This window comes from Mirounga leonina, unplaced genomic scaffold, assembly GCF_011800145.1.
Source record: "Mirounga leonina isolate KUSES-001 unplaced genomic scaffold, KU_Mleo_1.0 Mir_175, whole genome shotgun sequence".
Taxonomy (NCBI): domain Eukaryota; kingdom Metazoa; phylum Chordata; class Mammalia; order Carnivora; family Phocidae; genus Mirounga; species Mirounga leonina.
In genome coordinates this window covers 16,237,415-16,259,193 of record NW_023270453.1, presented here as the reverse complement: position 1 = coordinate 16,259,193, position 21,779 = coordinate 16,237,415, and the positions used below count along the sequence as shown (strand labels likewise).

At 36.4% G+C, this 21,779-nt stretch overlaps 1 protein-coding gene across 2 annotated transcripts in view; it reads left to right on the top strand.

The window, feature by feature from the left end:
* TASOR2 (transcription activation suppressor family member 2) overlaps positions 1-21,779 on the top strand; it is a 72,503-nt gene that overhangs the window by 2,716 nt on the left and 48,008 nt on the right. The window contains exon 2 of one of the 2 annotated variants that reach the window (XM_035021721.1): positions 19,210-19,343. The exons of the other annotated variant lie outside the window; for it this stretch is intronic. The gene's annotated coding sequence lies outside the window, so the exon portion shown is untranslated. The remainder of the gene's footprint in view (positions 1-19,209; positions 19,344-21,779) is intronic. 2 annotated transcript variants of the gene reach the window in all.

The window sequence follows — 21,779 nt, the reverse complement described above, 5'->3', positions numbered from 1 at the left end:
AAGTACCTTAGAAGCTTTATTGTGTCCTCTCCCCAGAAGCAATGTATTGCTGCCACCATCACCATGGTCATCCTGAATTTTGTGTTAATTATTCCCTTACCTTTCTGTACAGTTTTATCACATACAGATATTTTTTAATTAACCTGTTTGTTTACTTTCACCTGTTTTTGAGCTTTATCTGTGAATTACTTAAACATTATGTTTCTGAGATTCATCATTGGTGAAGCATGTGCCTGTAGTTCAGCAATTCAGAAACTTTGGTCTCATGACTCCCTTTATGATTTTAAAAACTATTGAGGACCCTAAAGATCTTTCGTTTATGGGGATTATGTCATTAGATACTAAAACTGATTCATCTTAAATATGGTAGGTATGGCATTTATTGGTGTATTTATTGGTACCTCTAAAAAATAATGAACGTGTTACATCTTAATATAAATAACATTTTAATGAAAAAACTTTTCCAAAAAAATTAGTGACAAGGGGCATTGTTTTTACATTTTCACAAATATCTTTAATGACTCAGTTTCATGTCTGCTTCTGTAGTGTGTTGCAATATGTTGTTTGGGTTGAAAGTATGTGAAGAAAATCCAGACTCATCTGTGTATTTAGAAAGGGGAGGAATGTTTTTATAAACTTTTAAGATAGGTTTTGATGAATATCAAAGAAAAATAAAACTAACAGTTTCTTTAAAGGTTAACTGCAGTGTAAAATTTGAAGCCGTGTCAGTGAACTTCTCAAATTCTGTGACGTGAAAACCCATTGGTCTATCTTGCATTTTGAAGGGATCTTTCATCCACACATTGGTCATGCAGTAGATATTAGTTCTCTGAGTTCTGTAGATCTCTCAGATGATGACACATTTCAGTATAGATAAAAACCCACCTAAGCACCATCGCCACTTTGGGAACCACTGCTATAATTCATTCATTTTCATTGAAGTATAATGGTCTACTCCAAGAATATATTATAATTGGATTATATAATTAGCTGTTTTATTCTTTATGAACATCCTGGTTATTTCCAACATGGGGCTGTTACAATTAGTGCTGCCAAAATGTTCTTGTTCATCCTCAAGTGCATATATATGATACTCTTGCTTGGGCATATTAGTAGTAGAATTGCTGGACCCATTGGGAGGATATGTGCATGTTCAATTTCATTAGATAATGTATAACTTTTTCCAGATGGTAATTGTGATTTATACACCACTAATTTTGAATGAAACCTCTCATTGCTTCACATTCTCTCCATGTGTGGCATTGTTCAGCTTTTTACTTTTTGCTGGTCTGGTGGAAATGAAATATTATTGTGGCTTTCAACTGCATTTCTGTGATTACATAAAAGAAGTAGAACGTTTGTTTTCTTCTGTGTAATGTTTAGTCATGTTTTTGCCACTTTTTCTATTGGGTACTTGTTTTATTTATATGTATGAATTTTTAAAAAAAATGTTATATGTACAAGTTGAACTCTTCCTGTCGCTTAAAAAAATTACTAGAATAATTTATTTAAACAACTAAAAAATCTGTAAAGACCATACAAAGAAAAATCTTTTCTTTCCTGTATGTATCCAACTCATTCCCCAGTGTTTGTTTTTATATTCCTCTTAATCTGATTTGTGCTATGCTACGTTTTTTTCCTCCATTTACAGTATATCCAGGAAATCAGTATATACATACATATACATACATACAAATACAAATCAATATAAAGGTAGCATGCTTATTCTACAGCATAGGAAAACAATTTCTCATTGTGTGGCTGTACCAGTTTATTTAACTAGTCTGTAGTAGATAATTAGTTTCTGGTCTTTTGCTGTTAAAAATAATGGTGCTTGGAGTAATTATGTAGAGTTGTCATTTTGTATGTGAGCAGGTATTTCTAGTACTGTTAATTCCAGAACTCTGATTACTGGGTTAAAGGTTAAATGCCTTTGAAATTTTGAGAAATATTGCCAAACTGCTTTTTCTTAGGATTTTGCATGGTTACTTGCAATATACTGCAGTGACTGTTTTCCTAAAGCCCCCCTCACAGGATGCATTGCTCAACTTGTGTGCTTTGGTAGTTTGATAAATCAGTTTACAGATAATTATGACTGAGTTTGAGCATCTTTTCCTATGTTTAGAGGCCTTTTTTTTCTCCCTTTGTACTGTTCATATCCCTTGTCCATTTCTGTTCTTTATTGGGTTATTGGACTGTAGGACTCTTTTTTTTTTTAAGATTTTATTTATTTATTTGTCAGAGAGAGAGAACAAGCAGGGGGAACAGCAGGCAGAGGGAGAAGCAGACTCTCTGCTGAGCAAGGAGCCTGATTCGGGACGCTGGGATTATGACCTGAGCCGAAGGCAGATGTTTAACCGACTGAGAAACCCCGGTGTTCCTGGACTATAGGACTTCTTTACATACTCTCGGTACTCATCTTTAGATAGTTAAATGGGTTGCAAATACCTTTTCTCTCTCTCCATGGTGCTTTTTGATGAACAGAAGTTGTTTAAAGATTTTTCATTTCTTGTCTAAAAATTTGGAATTGTTAATTATGGGTAGTTTGGAGTATAGATATAATTTAACTTTATTCTCATGTAGATAACCAGTTGTGGTAGAATTTACCATTGAATCCACTTAGGTCTGAAGTTTTTTTGGTGGCAAATTTTTGACTAGTGATTTAATTTTTTTTAGTGGTTACATGATTTAATCAAGATTTGAAAAAAATTGTCAGTATTGCTTAGATTTTTCTAGGTCTCTGTTTTGTCTGAATTTTTAATATTTGTGGTTGCTAACAGTGCCCTCTTGCTATCTTTAATGTGTGAAGCATGTGTAATTGTCTTTTTTTCAGTTTTGGTATTGAATATTTCTCCCTTCTGTACTGTTAATTCATCTTGCTTATAGTTCATCAGTTATGCTTTGTGATTTTCTCTTTAATACATTTCTTTTTGTGTTTTTTAAATTCATTTATTTTGAAATAGCTGTAGACTCATGCACTTGTATGGTTTAGATGTCTCTTAAAGAGCATCTGTTGGAATTTTTTAATGCAGTTTTAAAGCATTTCAGCTGGGACATTTAGCCTGTTCACACGCACTGTAATTACTCTTATTTTGTGCTTTCTATTTGCCCTGGCTATCTTATATTTCTTTCCGCTCCTGTTATATTTTATTACTTTTTGTTTTTTTAATTTTTTTTAAAGATTTTGTTTATTTATCAGAGAGAGCACGAGCGCACAAACAGAGGGAGCGGCAGGCAGGGGGGAAGGAGGCTCCCTGCTGAGCAAGGAGCCTGATGCGGGATTCCATCCCAAGCCCCTGGGATCATGACCTGAGCCGAAAGCAGACGCTTAACTGACTGAGCCACCCAAGCGTCCCCCTTCTGTTATTTTTTAAGTATCGATTTAATATCTTTATCATTCCATTTTCCCCATGTACTAATTTGGAAAATATGCTTTTCCCCCCCTTTTTATAATTCTCTTAGAAATATGCATCCTTGGGGCGCCTGGGTGGCTCAGCCGTTAAGCGTCTGCCTTCGGCTCAGGTCATGTTCCCCAGGTCCTGGGATCGAGCCCCGCATCGGGCTCCCTGCTCCGCAGGAAGCTGCTTCTCCCTCTCCCACTCCCCCTGCTTGTGTTCCCTCTCTCGCTGTGTCTCTCTCTGTCAAATAAATAAAATCTTAAAAAAAAAAAAAAAAGAAATACGCATCCTTGACTTTTCAAAATCTAAAACAAACAAAAAACGCAATAGTTTTACCTTCCTCTTAGATGATACAAGACCCTTAGAAGTTTAACTTCATTCAGTCCCTGCATGACTTATATGTTATCATATGTTTTAATATTTTTAAATAATATTCTTACTGGACAGAAGGGGGCCTGTTTAGAATTATTGTTGTATTTTACGGTCAGTGCTTATTTACATTTCCCACATTTTTACTACTTTTCTCTATTGCTTCTTTTATCTTTTAGAACATCAAACTAGGGCCATTTTCCTTCTGCTCAAAGCATGTCCTTTGGGATGGCTTTTTTGTTGTTGTTGAAGGATTGCTTGATGATGAACTCTTTCCACTTTTGTTTACCTGAAAGTATCTTTATTTCACTGTCATTTATGGAAGATGTTTTGCTAAATAGCAGTTTAGGTTGGCAGTTTTTGAGCACATTGCAGATCTCATCCCTCATTCCTTTGTCTTTTCCATTGCCACTGAGAGGTCAGCTGTGTCTCAGTTCTTTTTTCTCTGACTACTTTGGTATTTTTCTCTCTGTCTTTAGCTCTGTGCTGTTTCAATGCAGTGTATCTTTATCTTGCTGGGGATTGTTTGGCTTCTTAAATCTGTAAACTGGAGGTATTTTGAAATGTGTTTATTAGCTGTTCATACATCTTGAACTGTGAATTTCCATTTCTATTGATCTATCCATCTTAATGTTTAAATCAGTCTTTTATCATCTACATAGTATGTATTTTTTCCTGGTTTTTTTTCTTTTCTTTTCTTTTCTTTTTTGCTTTTCCCTTCACTTTGTTTCCCACAGCTCCACCAACAGAATGCATTGCCAAACTTGTGGATTTTTGATAATCTGATTAAGTGAGAAGTGAAATTTGACAATAAAACTCTGGAACTAGTCTTTTGGGAGAAGGAGTAGGACTGTGACTACTCTTTCAGTTTTTTCATCATAATTGGTTTATTTAGATGTTTCTTTTGTTTAGATCAGTGTTGGCAATTTATATTTTTATAGTATTCAAATTAATTGGTATAAGTTGTGTATGATGTTTTATAATTTTCGGAATGTCTTCCCTGTATTTGTGGTTATAGTCTCCTTTTTCTGTTTTTTAATTTTTCTCTTTTTAATATATTTGCTAAAAGATTATTTCATTCTAAAAGTAACAGGTTTTATTTTTATTGATTAACTCGATTGGCCTTTTGTTTTTGTTTTAAGTTTGGCTTCTCTTTTTAACATTACTACTTTTATCATAAGAAATGTGTCTGGAGCATACTTTGTTTTCCCTTAATAAGGGAAGGAAAATTGGAGAATTAAATCCGTTGCTTATATTCTGTATAAAGACTCACTACCTTCCTTAGCATAGTGAAATAAACCCTGTTTAGAACCTTTGAGTACATCTGCTCCCTCCTTGGCTGGAAGAGTATTTAAGACCCTAACTTCTGAGATTAGTTTGACCAGTTGAAGTACCTGCTTTACCCTGTGGTTATCCCCTACTTCTCTGTGAGCCACTGTTAGTGAACAGGCCTGTTCTTTTGCCCAGGACTTTTGGGTTGGGATATTCTAGGGGTGTGAGCTGTAAAAAAAAAAAAAAAGTCACCTTTGTTATGGCATGGATTAGGTCACTTTCTCTTTCATCATCTGTAATCAAAAGAATCCAAAGCAGGTTTTAAAATGTAATTGTCTCTGAGAAAAATTTATTCTTAGGATTTTCTTTTAAGAGGTACAAAACTACTTAAGTGTCCTTGTAATAAAATATAGTAGTGAGTTTAATGCAGCCATCTCATTGCAGGCTGATAGTTTAATTTAAAGCACAAATTAGGGGTGTCCGGGTTGCTCATTTGGTTGAGGGTCTGCCTTCAGCTCAGGTCATGATCTCAGTCTCCTGGGATCAAGCCCCATGCCGGGCTCCCTGCTTGGTGGGGAGTCTGCTTCTTCCTTTCCCTCTGCCTTTCCCCAGCTTGTGCTCCCTCTCTCCCTCTTTCTCTCTCAAATAAATAAAATCTTTTTTAAACAGTAAAACACAAATTAGTAATTCCAGTTTGGTAAAGAGCCAGAAAAAGGTCAGTTACTTTATACAGATGTCTAAAAATGACACCATATAAACTTTGAAATGGTTCCAATAAAAGGTGCATAACTTGAACATGAAAGTATGGCCTCCAAAGAATTTATATAGCATAGCAAGAGAGAAAGTTTGGTAGATATAAGATTATAAACATCTTTTTGATATACAAAAATACTTTTTACTGTCAGGTTAGATTCTGAGGATGTTAAAACAATCTTCAGAAATTGAATATTAAATCCAAAAGTAAGTATGCCACAGTTAAATGAAAAAGTCATAGTACATGAGTATATCTCATTTTACACAATGGATATAATCCTCCAGAAATGTTTTTTAAAAAAGCAATTTCTCTCCCTTTGGATATACTAAACACTCAAAGTGAGTTTGCTATTTTAAATAGTACATAATCAATCTACATGATTCTTTATAAATTTAAGTGAATTTGGTGAGTTAAGATTTTCCTGTATGTTTTCTGTATGTACAACACAATAGTGGTAATGATTCTCTAGGATCTCCTGAATAGGTTTTCCTCTAGCAAATGCAGATATGTTCAGGAAATGCAGTTACATGTCTTCAGTAACTTTGTTAAAGCATGAGCCAAAAGTAAAGATGTCCTTGGGTCAGGCCAAATACTTCATGCCCCCCCAAAGTTTTATTTTTGCCTGGCTTAGTGGGTGAGCACCCTCATCTGACCCCAAGTGCTGATATCAGCATCTCCTGGGGATCTATGGAGCACTCAAAATCATATTCAGTAGACCTTCTATTTTTGTAAATTATACAACAAAGCCACATGAAACTGTAGCTGGTGAATTTATATGGATCATGGTAAAGCTTTATAGGGGCACTGATGTAGAATAATTGGGGATCACTGTAGTGAAAAGATGTGGATTTCAGATTAGGTCTGGGATTTGCAGTCAGTCGTCATTACAGCGTTACTGAGAGCCTGTGGGCAAGATCCTTGAAGAAATTGAAGTTTGGAGCACTCACTGTAAAATAACAAACACCTGAGGGAGGGTGTTGGGAGACATCAGAGAAAGGGGAAGACCAAGGGCACTCTGCTTGTTCGACCAGCCCTCAAACCAGATTGCAGCTCCCACGAACCCCCTACCGGGTTCTGTGGCTGGGGTTCTGGGGTCTGCGCCTGCCCTCCGCCGGCTCGCGGTTGGCGGCCCTCGTTGACTTTTAAAAGATGCCGCCCCGCGCAACCCCGGCCACCGCACTGGCCTTCGCTGGCGGGAGGGGGCCGACGGGCCGGCTGGGCAGAGGTGCAGCCCCCTCCCCCATGCACCATGAGGTGAGGAGGGAGAGGCTGACCGCCACCCGCAGCTCTGCTCCCCTCTGCTGCTAGGGCGCCCCACCTGGCCAGCGGGCTGTCTTCCTTAGCGCCGGGTGCAGACGAGACTGGGAGAAGGGAAAGATTAGGTGTCTAACCTTCAGGGGACTTCAGAGAGTGAAACTTCGGTGGGGCCACCAAGACAGGTTGGATGGTACTTACAGGTTTACCGAACTCCTTTGCTCCTAACTCCTCACCGGGTTCTCTAAGTATGGTAGTGAGGAAACCCTTGCAAAACTTCTAGAGAGAGGGCATCACTTCTTACAACTCTACTGTGTGTATAGATTTATAGGTCACCTTTTGAAATGTAAAACAGTGAGTACACATGTTTTGCCCTTATAGCAAAGGTCCTTTGGTTTTTATTCCTTCTGTGTATGATTATCTGGGCATTAGAAAAACATTTAAACTTTTGTACATGGCAAACTTCTTTATATTTTTAAAAAATTTTATGAAAATCATATTCTATAGTTTTTTTTTTTAACAGGGATGCTTTGTTTTATGGGTCTCTATTGTTTTGCCTCATGAGAAATGTTATTTCCATTTGTTTTCTCTGCTTTGTCTTCATATTTAAAAACTAGCTTCCTGCTATTTAGGGCTATGGGAGATCCTTTTTTCCAAAATGCAAATTGCTTTACTTCTCCCAGATTATATTTATGCTTACGTAAAATTTTAGATAATACAAAAAGTTAGAAAAGATAAAAAATACCTATACTTGATCCACTTAAAGGTAACTTCGTATTGAGTATTTCCTGTGGTGCTAGGAGCTCTGCTGGACCATAGGGAACTTTGGTGAATAAGTATGTGCCTCTATGGATCTGACATCCTGGTGGGAAGATGCACCCCCCAAAAAGTAAATTGATAAAATAATTGCGTGTCGTTGTAAGGAGTACTTTCAAAGAGAACACCTACTTTAGGTGGGGTGATCAGAGGTTTATCTGAGGGAATAACTTCTAGATTTCACTAAAGGAAGAGTGGGAGCTAAGCCATGGACAGAATAGGAGAAAGAACACTCTAGTCAGAAATAACAGCAGATGCAAAGGTCTGAAAAGGGGAAAGAGCCTGAATCAGAAAGATCAGTGTAGCTGGAACTTAATGGTAAGTCAGGGGAAGGTGGATCAAGGTGAATAGAAAAATGAACCTGAAAACAATTTTTTGATTTATTCATTACATAAATGGTTTATTGAAACCTAACTGTGTACCAGGCAGTGTTCTAGGCATTGGGGATACAGCATGGAAAAGGACAAAGTCTCTGTAGTTGCTAAGCTAATAAACTAGTGGTGGGAGGATAACCAAATAAACAAGAAAGATACTGGATATTTTGATAAGTGTTAGGCAGAAGAGGACCATTGTTTGAACTGTGGCGTGTGTTCTTAATGACTTTATATAGATACATATATTTCTCTTTTGTAGCTCTACCTTTCTTTCCCCTAAACAATTTATGGTAGGACTTTTTTTTCTTTCTTTTTTCTTTTTTTTTTTTGATGTTTCTGCATATACCATGTATTATAGATTTGTTATATTTTTATGTAATAATTTTAACTCAGTTTTTAAATATCAAGAGCTAAATTAAATGAATAATTTGCACTGTGTCTTGAGTTGGAGGTACAACTCACATAAAGTTATTTTAAGTTACTTTATTTTTTAATGTTATAAACAGTTTTTTTTCTTTCAAAATTTTTATTTAAATTCTAGTTAGTTAACATATAGTATAACAGTGGTTTCAGGAATAGAACTTAGTGATTCATCACTTAGTGCTCATCATAATAAGTGTCCTCCTTAATACCCATCTCCTACCCACCTCCCTCCATCAATTCAGTTTGTTCTTTATCCTTAAGAGTCTCTTATGGTTTGCTTCCCTTTCCCTCACTCCCTTTTTCCCCCTTCCTATATGTTCATCTGTTTTGTTTCCTAAATTCCACATATGAATGAAATCATATGGTATTTATCTCTGACTTTTTTTGCTTAGCATAATATAAACAGCTTCATCTACGTCATTGCAAATGGCAAGATTTCATTTTTTCTTGATGGCTGAGTATTCCATTGTACAAATATACCACAACTTCTTTATCTGTTCATCAGTCGATGGACACTTGGGCTCTTTCCATAATTTGGCTATTGTTGATAATACTGCTATAAACATAGGGGTGCATGTGCCCCTTCAGATCTGTGTTTTTGTATCCTTTGGGTAAATACCTAGCAGTACAATTGCTGGATTATAGGGTAGTTCTATTTTTAACTTTTTGAGGCACCTCCATACTATTTTCCAGAGTGGCTGCACCAATTTGTATTCTCACCAACAGTGTAAGAGGGTTCCCCTTTCTCCACATTCTCACCAACACCTGTTTTTTCCTGTGTTGCTAATTTTAGCCATTCTGACAGGTGTGAGGTGGTATCTCTTCGTTTTTTTTGTTTGTTTTTAAGATTTTATATATTTGAGAGAGAGGGAGGGAGGGAGCACAAGCGGGAGGAGGAGAAGGAGAGGAAGAAGCAGACTCTCTGCTGAACAGGGAGCCTGACATGGGGTTTGATCCCAGGACCTTGAGATCATGGCCTGAACTGAAAGCAGATGCTTAACCAACTGAGCCACCCAGGCGCCCCTCTCATGGTGGTTTTGATTTGCATTTCCCTGATAATAAGTGATGTTGAGCATCTTTTTATGTCTTTTAGCCATCTGGATGGCTGCTTTGGAAAAGTGTTTATTCGTGTCTTCTGCCTATTTCATAACGGGGTGGTTTGTTTTTTGGGTGTTGAGTTTGATGATTTTTTTTCCCTTTTTTCTTTTATTTATTTGACAGAGAGAGACACAGTGAGAGAGGGAACACAAGCAAGGGGAGTGGGAGAGGGAGAAGCAGGCTTCCCGCCGAGCAGGGAGCCTGATGCTGGGCTTGATCTCAGGACCCTGGGATCATGACCTGAGCTGAAGGCAGACGCCCAACGACTGAGCCACCCAGGCGCCCTGATAAGTTCTTTATAGATTTTGGATACTAACCCTTTATCAGATATGTCATTTACAAATATCTTTTCCTATTCTGTAGGCCACCTTTTAGTTTTGTTGATTGTTTTCTTTGCTGTGCAGAAGCTTTTTATTTTGATGAAGTCCCAATAGTTTATTTTTGCTTTGTTTCCCTTGCCTCCAGTGACATGTCTAGTAAGAAGTTGCTCCAGCCAAGATCAAAAAGGTTGTCGTCTGTGTTCTCCTCTAGGATTTTGATGGTTTCCTGTCTCACATTTAGGCCTTTAATCCCTTTTGAATTTCTTTTTGTGTATGGTGTAAGAAATTGGTCCAGTTTCATTCTTCTGTATATGGCTGTCCAGTTTTCCCAAAACCATTTGTTGAAGAGACCATCTTTTTCCCATTAGATATTCATCCTGCTTTGTCAAGGATCAGTTGACCATATGGTTGTGGGTCCATTTCTGGGTTCTTTATTCTGTTCCATTGATCTGTGTGTCTGTTTTTGTGCCAGTACCATGCTGTCTTGATGACTGCAGCTTTGTAATGTAGCTTAAAGTCCAGAATCATGATGCCTCCAGCTTTGCTTTTCTTTTTCAGGATTACTTTGGCTCTTCTGGGTCTTTTGTGGTTCCATACAAATTTTAGGGTTGGTTGTTCTATCTCTGAAAAATGCTATTGTTATTTTGATGGGATTGCATTAAATGTGTAGATTGCTTTGGGTGGTATGGACATTTTAACAGTCTTTATTTTTCCAATCCATGAGCGTGGAATTTTTTCCCATTTCTTTGTGTCCTCTTCAGTTTTTTTCATAAATGTTCTATAGTTTTCAGAGTACAGGTCTTTTGCCTCTTTGGTTAGGTTTATTCTTAGGTATCTTATTGGTTTTGGTGCAGTTGTCAATGGGATCGATTCCTTTATTTCTTTCTCTGCTGCTTTATTATTGGTGTATAGAAATGCAACAGATTTCTGTACATTGATTTTATATCCTGGACTTTGCTTAATTCATGTATTCTAACAATTTTTTTGGTGGAGTCTTTTGGGTTTTCTACGTAGAGTATCATGTTGTCTGCAGATAGTGAAAGTTTGACCCCTTTTTTGCTGATTTGGATGCCTTTTATTTCTTTTTGTTATCTGATTGCTGAGACTAAGACTTCCAGTATTATGTTAAATGGTAAAGGTGAGAGTGGACATACCTGTCTTGTTCCTGACTGTAGAGGAAAAGGTGTTTTTTCCCATTGAGGAAGATATTAGCTGTGGGTCTTTTGTATATGGCTTTTATGATGTTGAGGTATGTTCCATCTATACCTATACTTTGTTGAGGGTTTTTATCAAGAATGGATGCTGTATTTTGTCAAATACTTTTTCTGCATATATTGAGAGGATCATAGGGTTCTTATCCTTTCTTTTATTAACGTGGTGTATCACGTTGATTGATTTGAGACTATTGAACTGCCCCTGCAACCCAGAAATAAATCCCACTTGATCATGGTAAATAATTCTTTTAATGTACTGTTGGATTTGATTTGGTAGTATCTTGTTGAGAATCCATGTTCATCAGGGACACTGGACTGTAATTTTCCTTTTTAATGGGGTATTTGTCTGGTTTTAGAATCAAGGTAATGCTACTAGCCTTGCAGAATGAGTTTAGAAATTTTCCTTCCATTTCTATTTTTTAGAACAGTTTGAGAAGAAGAGGTATTAAATCTTCTTTAAATGTCTGGTAAAATTCCCCCAGGAAGCCATGTGTCCCTGGACTTCTGTTTATTGGGATATTTTTGATTATTCAGTTTCTTTGCTGGTTATGGGTCTGTTCAAATTTTCTTTTTCTTCCTGTGTCCGTTTTGGTAGTTTGTATATTTCTAGGACTTTGTCCATTTCTTCCAGATCGCCCTGTTTGTTGGCATATAATTTTTCATAATACTCTCTTATAGTTGTATTTCTGTGGTGTTGGTTGTGAACTCTCATTTGTGAATTTATTTAATTGGGTCCTTATCTTTTTGGTAAGTCTGGCTAGGGGGTTATCAATTTTATTAATTCTTTAAAAGCACCAGTTCTTAGTTTTGTTGATCTGTTCTATTTTTGTTGCTGTTGTTTCCGTATTATTTATTTCTGCTCTAATCTTTATTATTTCCCTTCTTCTGCTGGCTTTAGGCTTTATTCTTCTTTTTCTCGCTTCTTAAGGTGTAAGATTAGGTTGTGTACTTGAGACTTTTCTTGGTTCTTGAAGGAGGCCTGTATTGCAATAAATTTCCTTCTTAGGGACTGCCTTTGCTGCATCTCAAAGGTTTTGGACTGTCATCTTTTCATTTTCATTTGCTTCCATGTATTTTTTAATTTTTCTTTAATTTCCTGGTTAACCCATTCATTCTTTAGTAGGATGTTCTTTAACCTCCATGTATCTGTGGTCTTTCCAAATTTTTTCTTGTGGATGACTTCAAGTTGTGGTCTGAAAATATACATGGTATGATCTCAGTCTTTTTGTGCTTGTTGAGGGCTGATTTGTGACCTAGTATGTGATCTGTTCTGGAGAAAGTTCCTTGTGCACTTGAGAAGAATGTGTATTCTCCTGCTTTAGGATGAAATGTTCTGAATATATCTATTAAGTCCATCTGGCCCAGTGTGTTTCAAAGCTCTTGTTTCCTTTTTGATTTTCTGCTTAGATGATCTGTCCATTACTGTAAATGGGGTGTTAAAGTCCCCCACTATTACTGTATTATTATCAATGAGTTTCTTTATGTTTGTTATTGATTGATATATTTGGGTGCCCCCAAGTTGGGGGGCATAAATACTTACAATTGTTACATCTCTTGATGGATAGACCCCTTAATTATGATATAATGCCCTTCTTCATCTCTTCTTACAGTCTTAGATTTAAAATCTAGTTTGTCTGATATAAGTATGGCTACCCCGGCTTTCTTTTGGTGTGGTAGGATATTTTTCGATGTTATTAAACAGCTTTTATTTGGGGGCATCTTAATTTGTTTTTTAGATTAAGTATGGCAAAAATAATGCATAAATTTTAAAAATACTCTGCAGCAACAAAAATTTACAAATTATAAGGCATCATAATATAAACAGGTATATAGTAACTTGTTTTGACAGTCTGACATTTGGCTTTCCTACCTTACCCACAACCAGCGGCCCCTCTGTGATTGTTTTACTTTCACCTGTTAAAGTAGTTAGTTAAATTTATGAATTTCCTATTTATTGAACCAATTCTTAACAATACTGTAATGAATCTGAATTGATCTTGTATTATAATATCCTAATAGATTCTCTTTGCCAGTGCATATAGTTCAGGATTTTAGTATCAATATTCATACTAGAGATGAGTCTTTAATTTCCTTTTTCATGTTTTGTCAGATTTTGGTACTGCATTTGGCTGCTTTATTAAAAAGTTGGGAAGCTTTATTCCTTTTACTGAGTTTTGGAACAGATTAAATAGCATAAATATCATTTACTCTTTCATTTAGTTACCAAATACATGTTTACTGTATGCCAGGCATTGGGCTGGATGCTGAGTAATCAGAGGTAAACAAAACAGAAGTGGTTTCTGCCCTCATAGGGTTTGGTTTATTAGGGAATTAGCCATTAATGAAGTAATTATGAATATGTAGTTATAAGTCATAACAGTTACTCTCAAAGAAAGGAACAGAGTGCTTTGAGAGAAATATCATTGAAGTTCTACTTGCGATTGTACTTTTTCTGTATTTGAGGACATGCTTATTGAGTACATATGCACTAAAAGGTAATTCTTTTTAAATGAAATATTTATTGAAGCTTTGATATGCACTTAGGTCTGTGGTGAATAAAATAAAGTCTTCATAATTATAGAAGTTAAAATAAAAAATACTGGTAATCATAGCTACCAGAGTTAAAGGGTGTAGTCCACATTTTTTAAATGAAGAAATTAAGACTTAGTTTAAGTAGACACTTCTAGTTTAACATGTCCCATTGTATACACCCTCTGGAAGTCCCACTGAGGTGGTAGTAAAAGAATAAAGATAAAAATTGGCAAAAAGAATGGAACAGTAGAACCAGGGGAAATCACGTTTGGAAAACTAGAAAGAAGATGGTCAAGTGATAATGACTTTATGGATTAGGGGATGCTGAAGGCTGAAGAGCAGTAAGCCGCCAAGAAGCAAGCTGATTCCCACCAGTCAATCTGGCAGCAGCTCAGGGTTTGGAAGTTACAAGTACTTCTCAAAGCAAGATTATAGGGTGGAGTAGAAGTAGAATGATTCAGTGATGATTTTTGTGGTTTTGATGCTCTGGATTTCCTTCCCTGCTCCTTGCACCTAGACAACTGCCTAGCTATCTTCTCCTCAGACAGAGCACTGAAATTTACCTGCAGGAGATGATTATACTCAGGAGCAGGCTCGGACAGCTGAGGTGGAGCAAACACCTCAGAGAATTAAGTGGAAGTCAACATACTGAACAGTGAAGCCAGAGCTGTCTTTCTGTGTGACTCTCAGAACTAATGGTCAAGCTTATGCTCCCCCTAAACAAGATATTAAAGGATTCTTTTCTGGGGAAATATCAACCTATGGTAAAGTATTTAACAGATACAGACTTTGGGAGTTCGCCTGATTGAACAGCTGCATCACCATCAGATCACGTGAGAGAGAGAAAGAGAGAGTGAGTGAGCTGCTGGTCAAGAGACACTGTTTATGCACCAGACTTTCAGTCAGCTCTAAGTGTCTCACATGTAAACCTAAATGGAGAGCCAAGGATCACCAGCCATTTGGTGGAAGTCTCTAACATAAACCGAACAGGAGGTGGCCTGGGTGGCTCAGTCAGTTAAGCCTCTGCCTTTGGCTCAGGTCATGATCCCCGGGCCCTGGGATTGAGCTCCGAGTCGGGCTCCCTGCTCAGTGGAGAGTTTGCTTCTCCTTCTGCCCCTCCCCCTGCTGGTGCTTCCTCTCTCTCTCTCAAATAAATAAAATTAAAAAACAAAAACAAAAAACAAAAAAAACAACCAAACAGGAATAAACGCAGGAAATAAAAGGAGCTTGGTAGAAACAGATTTACTGCATGTAACAGAAGAAACTTGAACCAAATAAAACTATGGTACCTTTAGAGAGAAAAGAAATGACATCCATGAAAGAAGAGGTTCTATTTTTTAAAAAAGAGAAATTGTTCAGAAAACAGAAAAGGTCTCTGTGAGAGCAGAAAAAATTATATAAGGATTGGATAATAAAGCTGAAGAATTCTCCCCCCAAATAAAACAGCCACAAGAATTAGAAAATAAGAGTGAGTAAATAAGAAAAAATGGAGAACCAGTCAAGGAGGTCTTTTGTCTTATACAGTGGGAGGAAACCATCATCTAAGTCCCAGAACTGGAAGAGGTGAGCTTTTGGTTGAACGGGTCTTCTGTGTGGTGTCCTGAAGAAGAAAACAGGAGAACAAAACCAAAAACCAGATTAGTTCTTAATCATTCTACTTCTAGAAAGAAGAATGGGGGGTGAAGGTGCAATTCTCAAACTACACTTTGAACAAGTATAGGAGTAAAAGAAACCCTGTCAACTTGAAATTATATGTAAGTATTGTTGGGAAGCCCCAACAGTTCTGTGAGAAAAGGCAGAGTTGTGCAGCGGGGGGCGTAGCTGAGAAATCACCAGCAGCTGTTTAGTCCAGAAGCAGTCCCGTCCTAAGAGAGAATTGCTGCATACCAGGCTAAGACTGAACAGCCATACCATGTCCATTAAGGAAAGCAGGGAGGAATTGGAAAGTGCCTGGGTGGCCCAGAGATCTTAGAATGTGCTAACAAAATACCACTAGAAGTGAGTGTATGACCTTGGAAAGCAAGGAATGTGGCTCTTAGTAAATAGTAGTCTTGAAGAGGAAAACAGAGCTGGAAGTATAGGCCCTCCTGAACCAGATTACACTTGCAGGTTACAAGAGGTTTGGCAACAAAGGCACCATATTATTTTTTCAAAAATCCTTGGATGCAGGAACAGAAAACTTCTCTGATCCCTCCCTATACCCTTCTGCTGGTTCAGGATAATTCATCTTGTTCTTCAAGTATGAAAAACAAAAAGAATATGCACAGCATCCTTACAGTGATACTGTGGTAGATTGCATTTCTTTGTTGTTGTTTTTTTTAACATAATATTTTTAACACTGAGATAGAATTTATTGGTTTTTAGTATATTCATAAGGTGTACAACCATCACCACCATCAATTGCGTTATGAACCCCAGGGCTTTATTCCCTCCTTCCTTGACTGCATTCTTCCCACTAAAGAGACAGGGTATTTTTCCCTCCCCCTTGACTTTGAGTTTGACCATATGACTTGCTTTGGGCAATAACATCAGGTAGAAATGACAGTATGTCAGTTTCAGGCCTAGTAAACCTTAAGAGGACTTGGGTATTCTCCATTTGTTCTCTGCACCTCTGCCATTTCCATGAGAAAAAACATGCCTCCCTAACTCATTGGTTGAAGGAAGATGGGAGACACATGGGTCAGGGCTGCCCCAGCTGAGTTAAGCCTAATTCAGCCAACATTGTAGAAATGTGAGCAGTAGTAAATGATTGTGGTTATAAGCTACTGAATTTTGAGATGGTTTGTTACTAAGCAGTAGTTAACTAATATAAATGTGTAAGAAAAGGCTAAGGTGGAGGGATATGCACCACAGTTTTCTACAGATGTTAAGAAAAGCCCAAAATACTGGTACAGTGTAGATCAGGGGTGGGCAAGCTACTGCCTGTAGTCTTGCCTGTTTTTCTAAATAAAGTTTTATTAGAACATAGTCATTTCCATTCATTTACACATTGTCTGTGGCTGCTTTTATGCTTCACCAGCAGAATTGAGTCTTTGTGACAGAGACTGTATGGCTCACAATCCTAAAATATTTACTGTCTGGCCCTTTATGAAAAAGCATGTGGACCTCTTGAAGTAGGTGAAAAGTGTAACCTAAAATTCCAACATAAACTTACAAATAAACTAATATATCGTTTCCATACCTACTAGGATGGCTGTAATCAGAAAGATAATAACAAGTGTCAGCAATGATGTGGAGAAAGTAGAACTTTGCACGCACTGCTAATGAGAATGTAAAATGGTGCAGTCACTTTGGAAAACAGAATGGCGGTTCTCCAAATGGTTAAACATAGATTTATCATATGATCCAGCTGTTCTCTTAGGTATATATTCAGGAGAAATGAAAAAATGTCCACACAGAAACTTGTACATGAACATTCATAGCATTATTATACATAATAGCCAAAAAGTTGAAAGAGCCCAGATGTCCATCAGTTGATGATTGGATAAAAGAAAATGTGGTATATCTGTAAAATATCATTTGGCCCTAAATGAGCCAATGAAATGAAATGTGAGTGAAGTAAACACGCTACCATATGGATGAACCTTGAAAACATGATGCTGCGTGAAAGAAGCCAGTCACAAAGGACCACTTGTATGATTCCATTTACATAAAATGGTCCAGTATAGACAAATCTATACAGACAGAAAGTAAGTTAGTGGTTGCCTAGGCCTGGGAATGGGGAACAGTGGAAGATGAGGATGGTGGCTAAGGGGTACAGGGTTTCTTTTTGGAGTGATGAAATGGTCTAAAATTGATAGTAGTGATGGTTGCACAGGTCTGAATAAACTAAAACCATTGAATTGTACACTTTAAATGGGTGAATTGTATGCTATGTGAATTATATCTCAAAGTGTTAAAAAATAAAAATAAATGAAGCACAGAAGTTATGAAGACCACAAAGCAGAATTATAAGAATTTGAGGAAGAGATAGCCAGACCACAGGTGGATGTGAAATGGGCACTAGCAGAACAGAAAGAAAAGGAAGAAAAAGATTAAACCATTTCAGAAACCGTAAATTGCGAGGCGCATGGGAGACTAGGTACCATGGCAAAGGACATAAAGATTAGATGTGAAATGTTATGTGTTTATTTTACCATGATTTTTACTGTATAAAACAAAACCAAAGATAACATGAGAAAAGTGAATCAAAGCAAACAAATAGATCTTTCTAAAAAGTAAATACTGAGATAGTAATATAGAAGACCCATTTAATTTTCCCCTCTTGACATAACCTGTTTCCTTAATGAATGAATGTTACCAATATTGCTACTTTTTCTACAGAATTTTGAAGATATCCATAGAGTTCTGCCTCAAATCCTTTTTGAAAAAAGGTGTACTATTATAAAACTAGACATGCTAATATTTGTGTGAAGCATATTGAATTCTTCAAAGAAACTGCTTGTGGTTCCTTATATGTTTAATGCTTCTACCTCTGCTCCTACTGTTTCTATTGCCTAGAAAACATGCAGACTAGCTCGTTTTTTGGCTCCTTTATTATTTGAATACCTACTCAGATTTCAAGTATGAATGCCTCTAAAACTTCTTGACATTTCCCTGTCTTAAGGAAATCCCTATTATGCATCCACTGCATCGTGTTCTAGATTGTCCCACACATTTATAGTACTGGTTTCCGTATAGGTTTGTCTTCCTTTTCTAGTCTAAGCTTTTATTGTAAAGATGGTTTCTCATTTGTCTTGATGAATCCAGGTTATAGCATGGTACTGTATATGTAATAGGCATCACTAATAGTTTGTTTTTTTTTTAAGAGTGGATGAATCGGGGCACCTGTGGCTCAATCAGTTGAACCTCTGACTCCTTCCTTCGGCTTGGGTTGTTATCTCAGAGTTGTGGGATTGAGCCTCACGTCAGGCTCAGCGGGGAGTCTGCTGGAGACTCTCCCTCTCACTCTGCCCCTCCCCCCATCTCTTTCTCTAAAATAAATAAATCTTGGAAACAAAAAAAACAAGAATGGTTGGGTCATATACTAATTTGGGGGTGGGGAGAGATTTTATTTGTGTTCTATTTTATTTTCAACCAGTAGAACATAAATGTGGTTCTATAACCTCTACTTTTTATCTTGAGGCAAAATTGATTCCTATAAGCATAACTTATTTCTGTGAACAGATTTTCTTTAGAACTTAAATATTGAAGGAAAAGCATTTCATTTTATGTTTTACTGCTTAGCCAATTTAGCCTTAGCTCTGGAGACTTGTCAAAGGAGATAACATTACAGAATTGTACCTAATGTAAATTAGATGTTCAGTAGACATTTGTTTATATGGTAGGTTTGCCGTAAATAGAACTATTCACTTTATGATTTAATTTTTTCTTTTCTCATTTTAGCATTTATGACATTAACAGAGAACAGGACTATGTCAAGAATTCTGGGGGTATACTTGGTGAAAATGAATTAAGACCACCCTCCCAGCTACATTCTCTCTTAGAGAAGACCAAGCCAGGGTTCATATCAGAAAAGAGTGGGTATTAAACTAAATGCTATGAGTTATTACTAATGAATCCAAGTAGAACAGTACAATTGAAAATTTTTAATTTGTATCATGTTAAATGAAAGGACTTTTTAAAAAATATTTACAATTTCCAGTGACTACAAATTTCATTAATCCAAAATAATCATTAATCCAAAATTAATAGATGATTAAATTTTCGAATTGCATCAGAAAAGGTTCAAGGGAAATTGTCACATTTCTCTATTTGTACTTCTTTGAAATTATGATTCATTTTACTTGATTTTGAATTGAGATATTTTAAATACTAGAAGTAGTACATGCTTACGTAAGAAAAAAACCTAAGTTGTAATAATATATATAAGCTAAAAAGTTTAAGTTCACCTGTATCCACTTCCACTTCGATAACCATTGGTTTAGACACCATTAACAATTTGGTTTCCCATCTTTCTAGATCTTTTTCTGTAAACTTTCAAACACATAATTTTTTATGTATTTTTTTAATCAAAATGGCATTATATAATGCATGTTATTTACTCAGTAATAGATATCTTTATATGTCAGTATATACAGATTTACTTGGTTTTTATGTAGTAGTTGTAAGGTGTTTCCTTATTGATGGCAATTTAGGTTATCCCCAGTGTTTTTGCTGTTATAGATGTCGGTGCGTGGAGTAGCCTTGTACATATCTCGTGTGCACTCGTGCTAGTATTTCTGAGGAATAGATTCCCAGAAATGGAATGGTTATTAGGTATGCACATTTAAGTTTTCGTTAGATCCAAAAAAGTTGTATTTATCTTGAACTGGCAATCCCTTAATGTCTTAAAGATAAAGGTAATACATTTTAGGATTAGATGATGAAGGAATGGGCTCTTGAACAACTATTAAAGGGCCTACTTAGCCTAGGTCAAATATGTAGGCATCCACAGTGTTAACGGAGGTAGGTTGCAGTCCTTCTGTAGGAAATACTAATAAGGGCCTTTAATGGTGGATACTGTTGGGTTCTGAGTGCTTCTGTCTTTGATGAGTGCTATTGTATATTGCACAAACAAGAGAAGTGGTCACGAAAGTCCCGGGGAGATGTAGAAGTGGCTAATTTATGTTAGAATTACTGTGACACTTAAGTTGTTGGCATTAGTTCTAAATTTCATTCTTTGCTTTCAGACCACATGCTTAGAGAATGGAAAACAGATATGTGTGCCAGAGCATCAGAGATCAGTTTATAATTTTCTAATTCCTCTTATTTATTAGAAGTTAAAAAGAGAAACAAGTGTCCAAAAGCAGACACTCCGTATTGCTGATAGATTTTGAGAAATGGAGACATTATCTCAGGGCACTTTGAACAGAATCCAGCTTATGTCAAGCTTGACTTAACTTTTAAGACTGAATCCATAAATAGCAGGGAAATATGCCCAAAGCTAGGTGCTATAGGAAAGAATATTAACTCAGTTTCTAAAATTATTGTGATTGAACTTGAATTTTCCCTACTTGCTCTCTGTTGGTCACTTAAGCCCTAAGGGATACTTTTTCACTTTACAGACAGGTACTTTTTAAGTTATTTTAGTATTTCTCTGTAGAGAAATTCTCTTCATTCTCTTAATATTCTGATAACCTTGAATGTTTAAGTGAAGCACGTGTATTACTCAGCAAAAATGCAGCCATCCATTTATTTAGTGCTCATACTGTTTTGTACACTAGTTTGACTCTTAAATGAGAGTACATTGTGTAAGAAGAGATAATGTCAAATAATTTCTTGATAAAATGTTCATCTATCTCCTTTGTTATACAGCAGGAAACTTGTGCTTTCTTGAGTATAATTGACATCACTTTATTATGAAATCATGAAAGATTCAAGATTTACTGTGGATTTCTAACTGTTTAGCTTTGGACATGCTTTACCTTCTGCTAACTGTAAAATGGTTACTTATATAAATGTATTGCTTTTTGGAGAATGCTGACCTAAAGGGGAAGCATTTTTAACTATAAATAGTTTTAGGAATAAAAATATGTTAGCACAAAATCATATCCTACTATTTATTTTAAACCATTATATCTATTCATAGCTTTATTGAGAACAGTATTCCTCACATTGGTAAATAAAGTGTTCTCTGACCACATGTATTTGGTAAACACTGTGTTAGGCCATTTTTGTTTGCTTTTAGCTTGCACTATTTTTTCACAGTTTTTCGTTTATTGTTGTGCATTGACCCTCAAAAATGTGGATATATGTAGTATTTGGTGCTTTTAAAAGTTAAAAGCCTGTGTCTTCATATTAACATCTTGTGGAATTTAAGAGTTCATAACCATAGAATGTTCATTTCCAAAGCTCTGACAGCTTTTATTTCTTTCACTGTAAGCAACCTATTTCTCAAATATTGAACTTTAGACTTTACTTAGATTTTTAAAGAATTTATTTATTATTTAACAGAGAGAGAGACAGTGAGAGAG